This window comes from Phalacrocorax carbo, chromosome 1 (assembly GCF_963921805.1).
Source record: "Phalacrocorax carbo chromosome 1, bPhaCar2.1, whole genome shotgun sequence".
Taxonomy (NCBI): domain Eukaryota; kingdom Metazoa; phylum Chordata; class Aves; order Suliformes; family Phalacrocoracidae; genus Phalacrocorax; species Phalacrocorax carbo.
Genome location: NC_087513.1, coordinates 108,795,190 through 108,811,558, shown reverse-complemented (window position 1 = coordinate 108,811,558; position 16,369 = coordinate 108,795,190). Strand labels below are relative to the sequence as shown.

Genomic DNA, 16,369 nt, shown 5'->3' with positions numbered 1-16,369 from the left:
TTCTTTCCTTTTTCTCAAAAACTGCTTTTAAGGGGGAACAAAATTTTTTTTAAAATCACGTCAAAGAGAGGTATGAATTTACTTATAAAATTTAGTAATTCTAGATCTATTTAGTAATAACATACCACCTTACAATGATTGAAATTATTATAAATTTATACACTTCATTTTAAAATTAATTTTTAAACCTAACTCATGATAAAAGATGAAAACAGCACTCCAAAGAATAAAAAATCATAATTTTGTAGACTTCCTGAGAATAACTACGATTGAAGATAAACAGAACTTGGGCAACAATCACAGAGACAATAGTTCATCACTGGTGAAATCCTCTACCAGTGAAATGAAAGATACAGTTCTCTGAGTTTTGTAGGACAGGATTAAACAACAGGGAAAATAAGTATCATTTGTGAAACTATAACAGCTTGCAAAATATTTCCTTCTATATTTTGAAGTCATCTTGGCTCTCAGTAATTTTTTTGGTTTACTAATTTATTCTTAAAAGGCCATCAAAACACCCTTTTAATAGTCATTCAATATTGAGCTCCTTCCCCCTCTATTCTACTTTGGTATATGGTGTTCTGTTCAATATATCAAATTTTGTGACATATATTCATTACCCTTTTTTAAAAAAATTCTTAGGAAACAAACAAACAAACAAACAACACACAAAAGCTGGTTCTTCCATCATGCTTGTATGAAAAACTAGAAGTGGCTTTTACTTAATGCATTTATTCTAGACTTTAAAATATTTACATAGCATTAAATAATATAATTTGGTAAACATGGGTGAACACTGCTCTGTACCAAATACGTAGAAAAGATGATGACAAATTCTAGGTGTTATTCTAGTCCACTGAAATAGAACTGTTTCATCAAACACACTGTAAAATAGTAGGAGAGAAGGTAGGGGGTTTTAACAGGTAAAACAAAACAAAGGCTAGATTTCGTAAAGTAACTGCTCTGTAAGTTGCTAAGGAGTACTTTAATATGAAAAACTAATGTTTTATCATATGAACCAACTAACACATTATGTTACTAAGGTATTCCTTCGTATCAAAATGACTTGAAGCTCTTGAACAAATAACATCTACAGTATTTCAGGAAAAATTATACCAGAAATCTGTTTATTATCACATTTCTATACAGCAATTATTGCATACACTGAATAAAAAAGTTTACTCTGACACATTATCTCTCAGAATACTTGTGGAGAAGCAGAAATGCAGAAGAGGCTTGAACTTAATAATGTAGGACCATTAATTAGCATCAAATGAAAGAAAAGCAATAAAGCAATTTTGTCACCAATTACTGACAATTTGCCTAAGTACAACCATTAATTTTGGATAATATAACCCCCATAAAATTAAGGGAACAAAACTATTTGAATCAATATCCTTTGCTAGTCTCTTTCCACTAATTTAACTACTTTAAGGAGTATCAAAAGTTTTGAAACCTTTAAACGCCTTACGAAAAATGGAAGAACATATGGTTATGATTTCCTACCTAAAAGTTGCCGGCTTTTGGTTTGGGGCTTTTTTCCCTCCTTTTTTTTTTTTTTTTTTTTTTTTTTGGCTGAAAATAAGGAAAACTAGGGCGATTAAAATTGTAACTCTGGAATTACCACAGTCCAAACATTTGTTTACTTACATTTTTCCTACCGTTTTAGAGCTTTCGTAAAAGGAAGCCCGATTAGCCAGGAATACGAATGTTTAATAGTTTGATTAAGGAATCTCCAGCATTTACCGACACTGCCAATATTAACATCAGGCAGTGACAGGGAACATGAATTACGGTTTTGCACCGGGATATGTTCCTAGCCTTTCCCACCTCCAGTCTCAAGAAAACGGCAAGAACCACCAGCAACCCCCCGTCATTCACCCCCCAGCTCTCGTCCCTGGCAGAATTTCCCTGACAGGCAGCATCACCCACCGACTGCCATTGGCGGAAAGCAAAGGTTGTACAGACGTGGCCACAGCAGCCTCGCCTCACGCGTCCCCCCTCTGCCCCAGTGCTGCGCGCCGCTGGCTTCCTAGCGCAAGGTCAGCCAAGTATACACAATATTTAATCGGTACAGCTACTCAGGAGCAACCTTCCTGACTGCTGGCAAGCCCATGTGTCCGGCACCGGTGACAGTCTGTGCTAATGTTTTAAACATTCAAAACAGGCGACGTGTCCTAAAGCCAAAGTTTTGCGGAACTCTCCTAAGGCTGGCGATGACTTTTAGCAATGAGTGTACTTTCTGGAGTGCCTTCTCCCTCGGCACTTGTCTGCGTTCGCTCATCAGGAAACCGGAGCAACCTTTCGATAAATATCAATACGTATTTGGGAAAGAAAACACACGCAGAACACCTCCGTGTCCCCCAAAAAGACTCGTTGAGGAAACGTACAGCATTTAATCGGCATCCATATCAATTCATAAACCTCGGGTGCTAGAGTACAAATAAACACTCTAAAGGGTTTTAGCCGCAAGGAGATAAGATCTCTCCCTGGGGAGACGGCTAGAAACTGCTCCATTGCCTTTGTGCAGACTACTGGAATGTGCTTGCTTTTCATTTCGGTCTTTGTGTCTGGCACTCAGGCCTCACAGGCAGTGTCTTAAGCCATGCAGGGTCAGGGCAAACAGAGAACTGCATTCATGGACAGATCAAGTTTATGTGAGAATCTGCTCCTCCTGTGCCCTCAATTTCCATTTGAATTGTTAATAAAATCTCAGCCTGAAAGCACATGATCCCATCAGTGGGGAAGTCATGCAGAGAATCCTCTAGCTCAGAAAAACAAAATTTCTTTATCTTTTTCATCCTCCTCCTACATTCGTGGGAATTATGCCATGTAACCCCCCTCCTAAAGTAACCCCCTCCCCCGGCACAACACCTGATTGCCAGCCCACAGCTTGCCCTAAAAAGGAAGGGGGGGAAGAAGGGGAGAGAAAGAAGGGGAAAAGACACACAAGCAACACTCAGCTACAGCAAAATCACAAGCACAGTAATTGCACCTTCGTAGCAGTTTACAGACTCCCGGACACCTTCAGGCAAAAGGAAACATAGATATTTCATTTTTTAAGTTAATTTCCAACAGCTGATAACACTAGCTGCAAGACTTTCCCACAGCTTTATGACACTGCATGAACTACAGGGCCATAGAGATAATAAAAGGTCACACATAAAGGAAAGAACAGAGCCATACCCCAAGCAACTTGGTCTCCCAATGCAAAAATTGTACAGGAGCAAGAGCCGATATTTGCTGCAGGCATCAGACATGCATCTCCTAACCTTGCCACGGTCTAACTGGGCCTCTTGTTTCTTCTGCCTTTGCTCCTCGCAAACTGTTTTAATATTGAACGCTTTTCAGAGGGATGGGCTGATGAACGAAAACATGAATTTCCTGCTTGCCCTTTAAGGTGGGTTAAAGGGGGTGCTAGTAATCAATTACAGAATAAAAAGAGAGACTAAAGATTTTACAAACTAGATGTCTTACAGTTTGCACCCTGTCTTCTAACCAAAGTACTCCCCTCTACTCCTTCCTCAAAAACATCTTTTTTTTGGTAGGGGTAAAGTAGAATACAGTATTGGAGTAAGACCTGTGTGAAATGCAACGACTCGAAGAGATTGCTGCAGTTTTCACTTGCCCTTTAGAGTTGCACATCAGCCCTGGACAAACAATAACTGCACTAAACATACAACGGAATTTAAAACCTTATGGTTCTGAGTTTTGCATGCTCCCAGCCCTGGCCTCTGCTCCCTCCTCCTCGATTGGGAAGATGTTTCTGTTCGCCGTAGTCACTGGAATGAGAAAAGCTTTATGGAAGCTGCGTCTCTGGACCAATCCTGCCCAGCACTCCACTCCGCCCAGCACTTCACTTACCAAGGCTTCCTCTTCTGCCCGGTGACCTCAAAGGACTTGCTCCTTGCAGTAAGTACAAACTCCTGGAAAAGCAGATTAGAGCGTTGCCTGTCTCTGAGCAGGGCTTGGCTAAATCATTACTGAATATCATTAGTAGAAGAATATCATTATTGTGACAATATCTCATACGTGAAAGCTAATTAAAAAATAGTACAGGTATTTGAGGGTTCTGGATGCCTGGGGGTCTGCTGGTTTGGACTGAGGGGGATCACATAACTGGGTACAGAATCCATCTTATGTTATATTCATATCAATAAAGGATATATCACAGCAGATGTTGAGGATGGACATTGCTAGTACATGATGAAACTGTTTCTGTTCTAGTCTTGATTTTACACATTTTTAGCTAAAGCTGGTGGAATTGCTCCTTGGGAAACATAACCAATGGATTGAGCCCTTAAATCTGTTCACCAGGTGTCTGCAAATAGGCCATGGGTGTTACTAATTACTTTGTTAGTCACAAGTCCTTGAGCAGTGTATGCAAACATATTTGACCCTATGACACAATTTTTAACTGACCGATATGAACAATCACTATTCGTTATTCACGATGCGTGACTGGTCACTTACTTAATTCACAAAACTGTGCGCTTTTCCTGATTGGGTGGCCCAAGCTATGTGACAAGAAGGCCTCTCCTGTTTGCTAATTCTCCACAAATGTTTGCAACTGCCTAAGGAATCTACTTTCACATCAGTTAAAATGCTTTGTTCAAATGGGACTTTCCGTGCAACTGTTCTTGCAAATACTTGTTGCAGGTTGGTTTTTTTCCCCACAGAATCTGTGACTGGTGAACATGGCTTGGACTTCACACTATGAATACCTGGAGAGCTGCAGAGGGAGCAGAGGATGAGTGGATAGCTTCACTACAACAATATGTGCACACGCACAGAAGACACTGATTGCCACGTGGAATTTACAATTTCAGCATATCGTCTAACCCTGTGAGAGATGCTTACAGGCTTTCTTGCCCAAATGACCTGCTTTTCTCCCCAGCGCCTGAGTATAAACTCAGAGAACTCCACTCCCTTTTTTGTACAGTCATCCTCTCCTCATTCAAATACCTCCTTAAAACTCTTTTCTCTTGGATGGCTTATTGATGCTTACTCATATTTTATAGATACAGTGAAAGCTGCCATCTCAGAGCACTAAATACAACAACTGAGGGCAACTGCAGAGCAGAAGAATGCCCTTTCATTAAAGCCAGACCAGAACTGCAATTCAGTGTGCATGTGGATACAGGGGGGAGGAGAACATGCCAGCAGTAAGTTGCAGAAAAATGAAGTATCACACATATATATCTGAACATGCACACACCTCAGTACAATGTAAACTACGTGTCTCTGGATTTTTCTTTATCTGCATCCATTTACAATACGTGCCAGCTGTAACCTCAGCTTAATCTTTTCTACTCTGTGGGAACCTCTATCAAGACCAATGGAAATAGTGTAGTGAAAGTAGAAGACAGTCCTCTCATTATTTTTTTTTTTTGTCAAAAATACCTGGAATTTTACGACAATTCTTTCCTACATATAATATATAAACTTGGAACTAGCCAAGAATGTGAAATCCCATCAATAAATATAAGTACTTTAATATTTTTTTTAATACTCTCTTCATTATACCCCCAAAAGAATGGCAGGGCTAAAATCTGTTGTCTTTATCCAAATTGAAGTAACAAATTTAAACAGTTCTAATAGGCTTGTGCCATAAAAATAAAGCTAAGAGAAAAGGAGACGAAAAAATGGTAGAAAATTAACTTCAGCCTATAAAAAGCTGGATTAAAATACAGGACCCTCCAAATGATCTGGTAAAATTCTCACTTATTTTTTCCTAGGAGATTAAAGCATGCACATGGCATGGCAGATCAAGAAAAAGCATGGTAAAATTCAGCAACTAAACTTGTACCTTCCAAGTTCTAGCCAAATGCCTTAACTAAAAAGTTTTCCTCAATACCTACCTATCTACCTAGAGCATCGAGGACAACTTTTTGATGCAGGTGGTGGAGGAGCCAAAGAGCCAAGATGTGCTGCTCAACCTTATCCTAACAAACAAGGAAGGGCTGGTTGAGGATGTGAGAGTTGGGGGTAGCCTTGGCTGCAGTGACCATGAGATGATCAACTTCAGGATACTGCATGGTAGAAGCAGGGCTATGAGTCGGGTTACAGCCTTGGACTTCAAGAGGGCCAACTTTGACCATTTCAAAGACCTGCTAGAAGGAATCCCATGGGCTCTGGAAGGCAGAGGGGTCCAAGAGAGCTGGACAGTATTCAAGGACCACTTCCTCCGAGCTTAAGATCAGTGCATCCCCAGGAGGAAGAAGTCAAGCAAAGGGGCCAGGAGACCTGCATGGATGAGCAAAGAGCTTCTAGAGAAACTCAAAAGGAAGAGGGAGGTTCACAGTATGTGGAAAAAGGGACTGGCCACTTGGCAAGAATACAGGAATGTTGTCAGGGAATGCAGAGATGCAACAAGGAAGGCCAAGGCCCACTTGGAATTAAATCTGGCAAGACATGTCAAAGACAACAAGAAGGGCTTCTTTAAATACATCAGCAGTAAAAGGAAGACTGGGGATACAGTGGGCCCGCTGCTGAACAAGGAAGGGGCCCTGGCAATGCAGGATGCAGAGAGGCGGAGTTACTGAATGCCTTCTTTGCCTTGGTCTTTACTGCTAAGGCTGGCCCTCAGGCATCTCAGCCCACAGAGAAGACAGAAAATCTGGAGAAAGGAAGACTTACCATCTGTTGAGAAGGACTGGGTCAGAGATCACCTGGGCAATCTGGATCCCCACCGATCCAAGGGTCCCAATGGGATGCACCGACGAGTGCTGAGGGAGCTGGTGGATGCTGTTGCTAAGCCACTCTCCATCATCTCTGAAAGGTCGTGGAGGACAGGAGAGGTGCTTGAGGGCTGGAGGGAAGCCAATGTCACTCCAGTCTTCAAAAAGGGCAAGAAGGAGGACCTGGGGAACTATAGGCCAGTCAGCCTCACCTCCATCCCTAGAAAGGTGATGGGGCAGTTCACCCTGGAGGTCATCTCCAGGCACGCAGAGGACAGGAAGGTTATCAGAAGTGGTCAACACGGATCCACCAAGGGAAGATCATGTTTGACCAACCTGATAGCCTTCTGTGATGGCATGACTGGCTGGGTCAATGAAGGGAGAGCAGTGGGTGTCGTTTACCTTGACTTCAGCAAGGCTTGTGACAGTGTCTCCCATAGCATCCTCACAGGGAAGCTCAGGAAGTGTGGGTTGGATGAGTGGGCAGTGAGGTGGGTACAGAACTGGCTGAACAACTGAGCTCAGAGGGTCATGATCAGCGGCACAGAGTCTGGTTGGAGACGTGTAACTAGTGGTGTTCCCCAGGGGTCTGTGCTGGGTCCAGTCCTGTTCAACATAGTCATCAATGAACTGGGCAAAGGGACAGAGTGTAGCCTCAGCAAGTTTGCTGATGAGACCAAGCTGGGAGGAGCGGCCGATACACCAGAAGGCTGTGCTGCCGTCCAGCGAGGCCTGGACAGGCTGGAGAGCTGGGCCGAGGGGAACCTCATGAAATTCAACAAGAGCCACTGCGAGGTCCTGCACCTGGGGAGGAACAACCCCATGCACCGGTACAGGCTGGGGGCTGAACTAGTGGAAAGCAGTTCTGCTAAGAAGGCCCTGGGAGTGCTGGTGGACAACAAGTTCACCCTGAGCCAGCACTGTGCCCTTGTGGCCAAGAAGGCCAGCGATATCCTGGGGTGCATTAAAAGGAGTGTGGCCAGCAGGTCGAGAGAGGTTATCCTGCCCCTCTACTCTGCCCTAGTGAGACCACATCTGGAATGCTGCATCCAGTTCTGGGCTCCCCAGTTCAAGAAAGACAGGGAATTGCTTGAGCAAGTCCAGCAGAGAGGTACGAAGGTGATCAGGGGACTGGAAGTTCTCTCTTATGAGGAAAGGCTGAGAGACCTGGGTTTGTTCAGCCTGGAGAAGGGAAGACGGAGGGGGGATCTTATCAATGTTTATGAATATCTAAAGGGAGGGTGTCAGGACGATGGGACCAGGCTCTTTTCAGTGGTGCCCAACGACAGGCCAAGGGGCAATGGGCACAAGGTGGAACACAGGAAGTTCCACCTGAATATGAGGAAAAACCTCTTTCCTGTGCGGGTGCCAGAGCAGGGGCACAGGCTGCCCAGGGAGGGTGTGGAGTCTCCTTCCCTCGAGACATTCAAAACCCGCCTGGATGCATTCCTGTGCCCCCTGCTCTGGGTGTGCCTGCTCAAGCAGGGGGGTTGGACGAGATGATCTCCAGGGGTCCCTTCCAACCCCTGCCATTCTGTGATTCTGTGATTTTCTACTTTGCCTTATTTATACATGTTTTAGGCATGGTATGCATTCTGTACATGACAGTCAATGAATTTAAAATGTTCCAAATACTGAGGTGGTTTTGTTCTTTTTTTTAATTTCTTTTTAATTTAGTAAAACACCTTAAATATCAATATAAATAATGTAATAGAATTAAATTATTAGCGTTAATATTTTTTTTACTTTATAAGAGTGTGATAACAGTATATCAGCAATTAACGTTGGCACTTCATGGATCATTAAACTGTTTTCTATAAAATAGTGAGATTTGCAATGGTTATACCCAATACAACATCAACAAGATAATACTTGTTCACTCATTTTAAATAATGCACTTATAGTATTCCAATAACATTTTCTAAACTTAACATTAACTAATATTTCATCAGGTAATAAGCTGAAAAACAAAACACATCCATTTTTAAGGAACTGAATGTAACCAAAGCACTTAGTCAACAGACTTCCTTTTCAACAAAATCTAAATCACTAAACAAATATAGACAGAAACAACAATGCTACATAACTCCTCTCTTCCTAAAGCACACTTTTTTCCTGTGTCAAGTGGATACAGAAGCAAATACGACTCTATATGAAGTGGCTGTGAATTGTCATGAGTTTCACAAAGCTGGTAATTCAGCATGCAGCAAAGCCAGAACTGCATATCTGGGTCATCCTGATCTTAACTGGTGGCCCATTGCTGACTTGTACTTTCATGGGCTTGCTAACTGCCAGATTATATGCTGTACGTATAATGTAAACAATGTGATGGAGGAAGTGGATTTAAAATACTAATTTCCATAAATATGAACACAGATCTTTTGAAATGAGATTACAGACTTAGTTAAACCACACTTTCACCTTCCCTCTGGCAAGGGGGTATCTTTGAATATCAAAACCACAGCTGCACAAGCTTTTTTTTTTATTTAATTAACCACTATAAAATATTTCTCAATGGAGAAATAACATCCGCTTTTCTTTGAGTTCTGTCAGCAAAAACACAGTCTGACTTTTGCTTTTAAAGTGGTGCTCATGAAAACAAACTCCTACACACTACATGGTGCATTTTAAAACACTTATAAAAATTTACACTGATGACATTAGAATTGGATTTTATGGTTTTTCATTCTTCTGTAAATATTCTACTTTACTTTCTGCCTAAAGATGGAAAAAAAAGATCTTCGTAATAGTCCCCTACATACAAGGGGTCACTTAGACAAATGTTCAACAGCAAATACAACATAACTTTTTTTTCCTAACATGTTTTAAGTATGTTTAAAACCCAGGATCTTATTTTATTAATTCTAGAAGCCCTTTAAAAGACCTAGAGAACAGGCTGTGGTGAAAAACTGGGGGGAAGCCAATACCAATGCATCTGTGAAGATGCCAGTCACCATCCCAGCTTGCACAGTCTCTTCAGCTAGCTCAAACACTGCCAGACAGCCCAAAGTTGCAGAGGTATAAACCAAGAAAACCAAAAACAACCCCAAAGCAAGCAAGCAAAATACCCATGTTACTCCTTCCTATTCTTTATGTCAGCTGCAGGACTGCCCAGGGTGGGAGGACAGAAGGAGAGCAAGTCAGTCTGTTCATGAGCACTCTCATCACTGCCTCTGAAGAGCAGAGTCCTCCTATGCATAAATTGAGTCTCTCTCCTCCAACACTCTGATTAAAATTGGGTATCTTTATTTCAGTGGTGATGTCCAGTATCTCTAATGTAATCTCTAAGTCATCTGATACGACTTAGGTCTGGTTTAACAACTGAGCTTTCAGGAATGGATATGACTAACAACTTTATCAGCTTATTCATTTTCTCACGTCTTTCTACCTCCTCTGCTGGGGATGGTGAGGCCTTGCACCTGTAATGTATCAATCATATGCTTGCACAGCAAACAACGGCATAAGCTTCTGCTGGCATTTACCTGATTTAGCTTAATCTAGCAAGTGCAGATGGCAATGGAAGAAAAGACAGAGAGGCACAGCTTTTGGCACCTGTGCTGACAGCTTCCTAGGTACCCCAGGCACACCTTCATCTTTTTTCCCTTGATACTAGCCATGAATCTGCTGCACAGGCTGTTAGATATACTCCTTTTTCCTAAAAAATGACCTTCTAGAATAATTAACAAAACACAATACACTGTTTCTTTCAAGTCACACACTTTCACACTCTCCTGACTCTCCAATTCCTCCGTGTACCAACAACTAAAGAATCTGGATACGAACCCCTACATTTTCAATAACATGGCAGTATATTTTCCTGGAGGTTTGGGGGGCAGAACATCCCAAAGAAAATAAAATCAGATCAAAATCAGACATCTATGTTTAGTTCAAGCATCTAATACCTACTTAGTTCAATATATTACATATCTATTTATCCTTGAGCATCTGGACTTTGTTGATGACAAAAAAGCTTGAAAGGTTTGATTTTGAAAGATACACATCTGGCACATGGTAACTTGCTACTCTCAGAGGCCCTGTGTGATTTTTAACTTTCGTTATGCTGACAAAGCAAGACTGGAAATCTCTGAGGGTATAAGGAATACATCCTCAGTAGCTGAGCTTAGTGTCACCCAGCTTTTAAAACTCCAAAGTGCAAGGCAGTTCTGCATTTTCTGTGATACATTACAGAATTTAACTTGAAAATATCTTTATCTCAAAATATCTTTATCCCAAAATTATCAGCTAAAAACAATATACTTTTACGGTCAAGAGTGACCAATCTGGGATACAGGGATAAGGATGAACAGCAAATGCCCAGAGCTGGCTTTCCAAAGTATGAACGAGAAGCTCAGGGTAGTTGACTGGTTATCGCCTGAGACAGCTGATACAGCAAGAGGTTAGGAGAATACTGAGAAAGTGGGTCCTGCAACACATGATGGGCAGCAAGTAGGCAGATGTCAGTTTCTACATATAACACATATTTAGGTGAGTATGGTAGGTGCTCAACTCGTAAGTGGTGACTTGCTGCAGCAAAATGCTAGAGAATCCTGGTTTTCACATGTAGAGGAATACTACCATTTCTGACATAATAAACCTAACACAGGAGACAGCAGACCCTGCAAAAAAGACTTAGGCTTATTTCCTCCGGATGCTGTTCTACGGCCAACTTCTCATTTGTCTCCAGCTGGGTCAGCAGGCACCACAGCAGCCACTACCAACCGAAGGGATCAGTTCCTGCTCCCTTGCTGCAGCTCCGCTGGAGGTGAGAAAATTCTGCTAAGCTACAGGGATGCTTATCAGTATGGCTAAATGCATGATCCTCAGCAGCTTTATATCACAGGGCTCTTTAAGATTACTGACAGGGATCAACTTTGCAATTCTTCTTTGGGAACGTCTTCAGGAATTTCTTCTCACGGATTATCTGAAGGAATTTCTGTGATAGCAGAAACACTATAAACCTACGATTAAGGCAGTAGTGAAGTCAGTGCAACTAATCAAAATTGGACTCAAAAGGTACAGTAGGAAACAGGATTAGGTGATAAATCATTTTTTATTACAAATTTTAAAAAGGAAAAGAAAGAAAGGAGGAAAAATTCAATAAAATGGTCCAGCTAGATAAAAGCTCAAGCAAACAGGAGTAATAGCCCAAGAAATGGTCGCATCCAAATTGCATAAGTCAAACAAGGGCATAAATCTGAGAAGTTAAAGTAAATAAATGTGAATAAAAGTACATAAGATTTTAAAATTAAATCAGAAAATCATGTGTTTAATTCTGAAGGGAACAGCGTGTGCCAGAATATTGAGTTATACATTGCTTTATTGAAGAGTAGGTCAGGATCTTATCAGCTCTATTATGAGGAATGTCAATAAAAGGCTGTGCGATGATGAAATGTTTAATTAAAAATGAACATTGTGCAACATATGAACTCTTTGTATTATACAGAAAAAGGAGTCAAATGTATTGCGTTCTCCAAGTTACAAATTGCACTGAATCATTTTCCCTCCATCAAACATTCTTATCACCATGAAATCTTGTATAAAAATAGATTTATTTATATTGGCTCCTTGACAAATTGCTTTAAGATTATCTACCTCCAGGGTACTTCAAACACTTTGAAAATCTGGGACAACTGTGACGAGAAGAACACTAGGGTCTTGTTTTCTTGGTACTCTTCCAGTTGAATAAGCAGTAGGCTTTGGCAAGTTAAGTAACAAAGCAAAGGCTTAATACTGATTCAGTGTGTTGATCAAAAAGTAACAGGAACTAGCAAGATTAAATATTTTGGTTTATTACTTATATAATACACATGCATGCAATATCACCGTCCTAAAGATCTCTAACAACTCAGTGGAGAAGTTAACAAACTGTGACACCAGGAAGAGCAGGCAGAATTAAATGCAGCAATACCCATGGTAGGCAGATATCATGTTTCCTCCCTGGTGAAAGTAATCTTAGGCCGCCACACCCTCTGCAATGCTAACCTTCGTAGTCAAGAGGAAGTGCCAATGCAAGGATACTTATCTACGGGACTAATGGCTCAGCAAGGGATTTCAAGCTGGAAAATACCATTTATACATAGTTTTGAATGAATGAAGCAAAATGCAGGGAGCATAAAATGGTAAATTAGCACCACAGGACTAGGCAATAAATAGCTTAATACCTTCATGGCCTTCCCTCCTAGCATAACTTTGCATAACAAAGCTTAACAAGAGCATTCTTATGGACACTTGGGCCTGAACATGCAGAAGAGAAGATTTTTTAAATACCTCTACCAATCAGCTTCAAACCCTCAACATAAACAGACACATGTGCATACATATGCATATGTGCACATACACTGCACAAACTTTTATGGCTGTAATTCTAAAGACCGAGCCCAAACTGGGAGGCCTTTTTAATTAAAAACATATATATATATTAAAAACATATAAATAAAAGTTTCCTAAACCAACATCCACCAATACAATGGAACTTCCAATAGGAGCTGATGAATGAGTTTAATGAACCTGAGATACTGAAATAGAGAAATCAAATAAGATATCAGATGAGAGCATACTCAGCATTTTACAACCGTCCTTTTTTTCCAAGCAGTTAATACTTGCATTAAGAAAATATCCCAGAGTCAGAAAAAGCTTTGATGTAGCATTCATGTTTTTGACAATCAAAATTTAGCTACATATGTCGTACACCAATTCTAATATACTCTTATGCTTGCTCTATACAATGAGTAGGAGGTTTTGTAAGATACGAATGACCTGTGGGCAATACATGCTCCAGCCGAAGGAGCGTGAAAGAGTCTATTACTAAAGTAAGAATAATACTTAAGAACAACTTTTCACCCATGGACAAAAATAGGCTTATCAAATCAAAACAGCTGGTAAAGGAAAATCCACAATATGCTCAAGTAAAGAGTTTGTGATCATAGAAACCAGTGATATTAAAGAGCTATTAAGCAATCTAGTCTTTCAGAGTTAAGCCTTGTTTCGTGCAGTCCATTTTATAGCCTTCAACAAGCAGAACAGTTTTATATCATATCTTTCCTGTAGGATTGCCACCCCATCCTTTGGGAAATTATTCTGAAGTCCTTTGTCTCTTTTTGTCAGATAGTATTTCCTGAGAGTCAGTCTATAACTACCCCTAAAATACTGCCATATAATATAACGATAGAACAACATAAGTATAGCAACGTGTTTTTCTTTGAGCATAGGATTCCCCAAATCAAGTACAAATAAACCTCAATAAGAGAGAATTATTACCTAAGAAGTAGATTTTGTAGTAATATTAAAAACTAAGTCCTCAGAGGAGGTCTAGTTAGAGGCATGAACAGAACAAATCCTTCACCAGGAGCCAACAGAGACTCCCAGGGTCATGGCCTAGCTGAAGTTAAGAGAAAAACTCCTACTAATTTCAATGGGGCAAGGATATTGTCCCCATATTTTATTCATAGTATATCATCACAAATGGAAACTACAAATGAAGCATCATGAAGTGAGGTGTCTATAATTCATAATGTTTTCTTCCACTGTAATAGCCAAGACCTCTCCCTGAACTCCACGGGAGGCAAATTAGTTCCACATGTCAGATACCAACCGTAATATTTTCCCTTACACTTGGTACACAATGAGGGGATGCAGTGCAGCACAGAGCAATTAATACATTTCTTTTTGTGAAATAATGCATGACAGAACAACTCAGCAAAGATGTCGCTCACTTGAAAGTGGTGAGTTGCTAGCCCACAAAGAGTAGAAGTAGGAAAAGCAATCAGTGGAAAAGAAGATAAATTAAGTCCCCCTACTGTCTTACATCTTCCTAGTGGTTGCCTTAGTTGCTTCATTTCAACCCTCCTTTCCTTGCAGGTCTCCAGGTACCCCACTTACAACACCACATCTGAATATGGGATTACAATCTGTCACAATCCACTGAATCAGGTCAGGTTGTACGGTTCTTTGCAATAGAAATCTAATATATAGGATAGGACTGCTAAGCATAGGCAACTAGTACATTTTGCATACCCTGTGGTGTCCTGCCAAGGGCTCAGCTGCTATTCCAGGTGATTGTGGGTCTATTGCAGGTTTTGTGTAATTTTTACCAGTCCCATGTTTAAGTAACAAACTCTCACCTCAATACATCTTTTACCAGTGAGAAAATAGTAAACTGGAACCAATGCCACTAGAAGACAGTATCTATTCATTGCACTGCACTTTGACCAGAGATGATGTGCATATATAATATGCAAACATTTCTCAAAATCACTTTCATTAAACCATTTTACTAGCAAATAACCTCAGCTACAGAGTGGTAATTAAGATATGCTATTTCTGACAACATGTGCACAGGGACTACAGAGTATATTTGTAGCCACAGGTAACAGTCACAACATCCCAAGAATGCTTTGGAACAAAACAGTGACACTAACAAAAGCTCATAGAATAATCTAGCCCCGTACGGATGCATTAATAGCTCTGTTTGGTAGATAGCAACACAGAGGAAGCCACCAAAACCAATGACCAGCCAAGGTGAAGTGAAACATGGATCCAGCACAATACTCTGTTTTCACAGCTTCCCCCTCCTTTGTCTTACTTCTACAATTACCGTATAGCACTTCTTCAGGGTTTGCTAATCAAAGGGTCCTCTCCAAGCAAAAGTACCTTTCCCAGTTCCCCCAGTTCTAAGCTTTTCATACATACTTTTTTGCTCCCCTAGCTCCAATTTGCCATTTTTTACAGCACCGCGTTGAAGAAAGACCATATGCACTTGGTTCTTCTGCTGCTATTTCAATAGTCTTTAAATCTACAAGCAATGAATTTTCCCCATTATAGAAATCATTTATATTACAGACACTGTTATTTTCTGGCAACCAATGATAGGAAATAAAATAAATCCTTATATTTCCTAGTTTCTGTTGCTGATCGTGAATGGCAGTTTTTGCTGCAGTGCAATGGTGACACCTTGAAAATACCTTCTGCTGATAATTGTAGAGGTACAACCAAGTAATAGCAGCAATATCTATGAGATCAGTAGCATCTCTGCAAAGTTTAGAAGACTTAAAATGCCTGTTCGACTTCATTTATTTTAAACAGAAGAGTAATTATTAAGAACTTTATCAAGCTGTGCCTTTGTGGAAAAGAAAGAAACCTACCTTATTCCAAGAGGCCTCTTCCATTTGCCAGTACTACTCAGTAGTGGCATGTGTCATCACCAGAAGAATGGGGCATCACACCAGACAGAAGCTGACATCTACAGAAAATGTTACTTTCCAGGCCTGTAACATAAAGACAATGCAGAGTTCTTTCAGAAACAATGGCTCTATAAAAACATTGCACTGTGTAATTCCAAGATGGTTGTTCAATTCATCCCTATTAAGTCTGATGTGTTATAATGGGTGCGGGGGAAGACCTCACCACTCTCGACCTTGCAAACTCAACATCTAGAGCTCAAGCTATGTTTTTATGTGTTTTGCATGGTTATCAGTAAACTTGATCCAGTTTCTAAATATAATAAAGTGCCTTTCTTTGAAAAACTGATTTTTTCCATTTAGAAGTAAAGACATTGTTACTTTGGTTTATCAGCTTTCTTGTATCTGCCAAGTATCCAGTATACAATAGAATGTTGAGTACCATGTTAACAGTTTCAAAATATGCAGTAATTGTAGAATTGTGAAGATAAGCATTGTAGAATTAGGCATAAG

At 40.5% G+C, this 16,369-nt stretch overlaps 1 long non-coding RNA gene across 3 annotated transcripts in view; it reads right to left on the bottom strand.

Moving 5' to 3' along the window:
* Positions 1 to 16,369, bottom strand: part of LOC135316524 (uncharacterized) — a 247,559-nt gene that overhangs the window by 177,967 nt on the left and 53,223 nt on the right. For all 3 annotated transcript variants that reach the window (XR_010375781.1, XR_010375780.1, XR_010375779.1), the window contains one exon: positions 15,821 to 15,943. This is a non-coding gene — a long non-coding RNA (uncharacterized LOC135316524). The remainder of the gene's footprint in view (positions 1 to 15,820; positions 15,944 to 16,369) is intronic.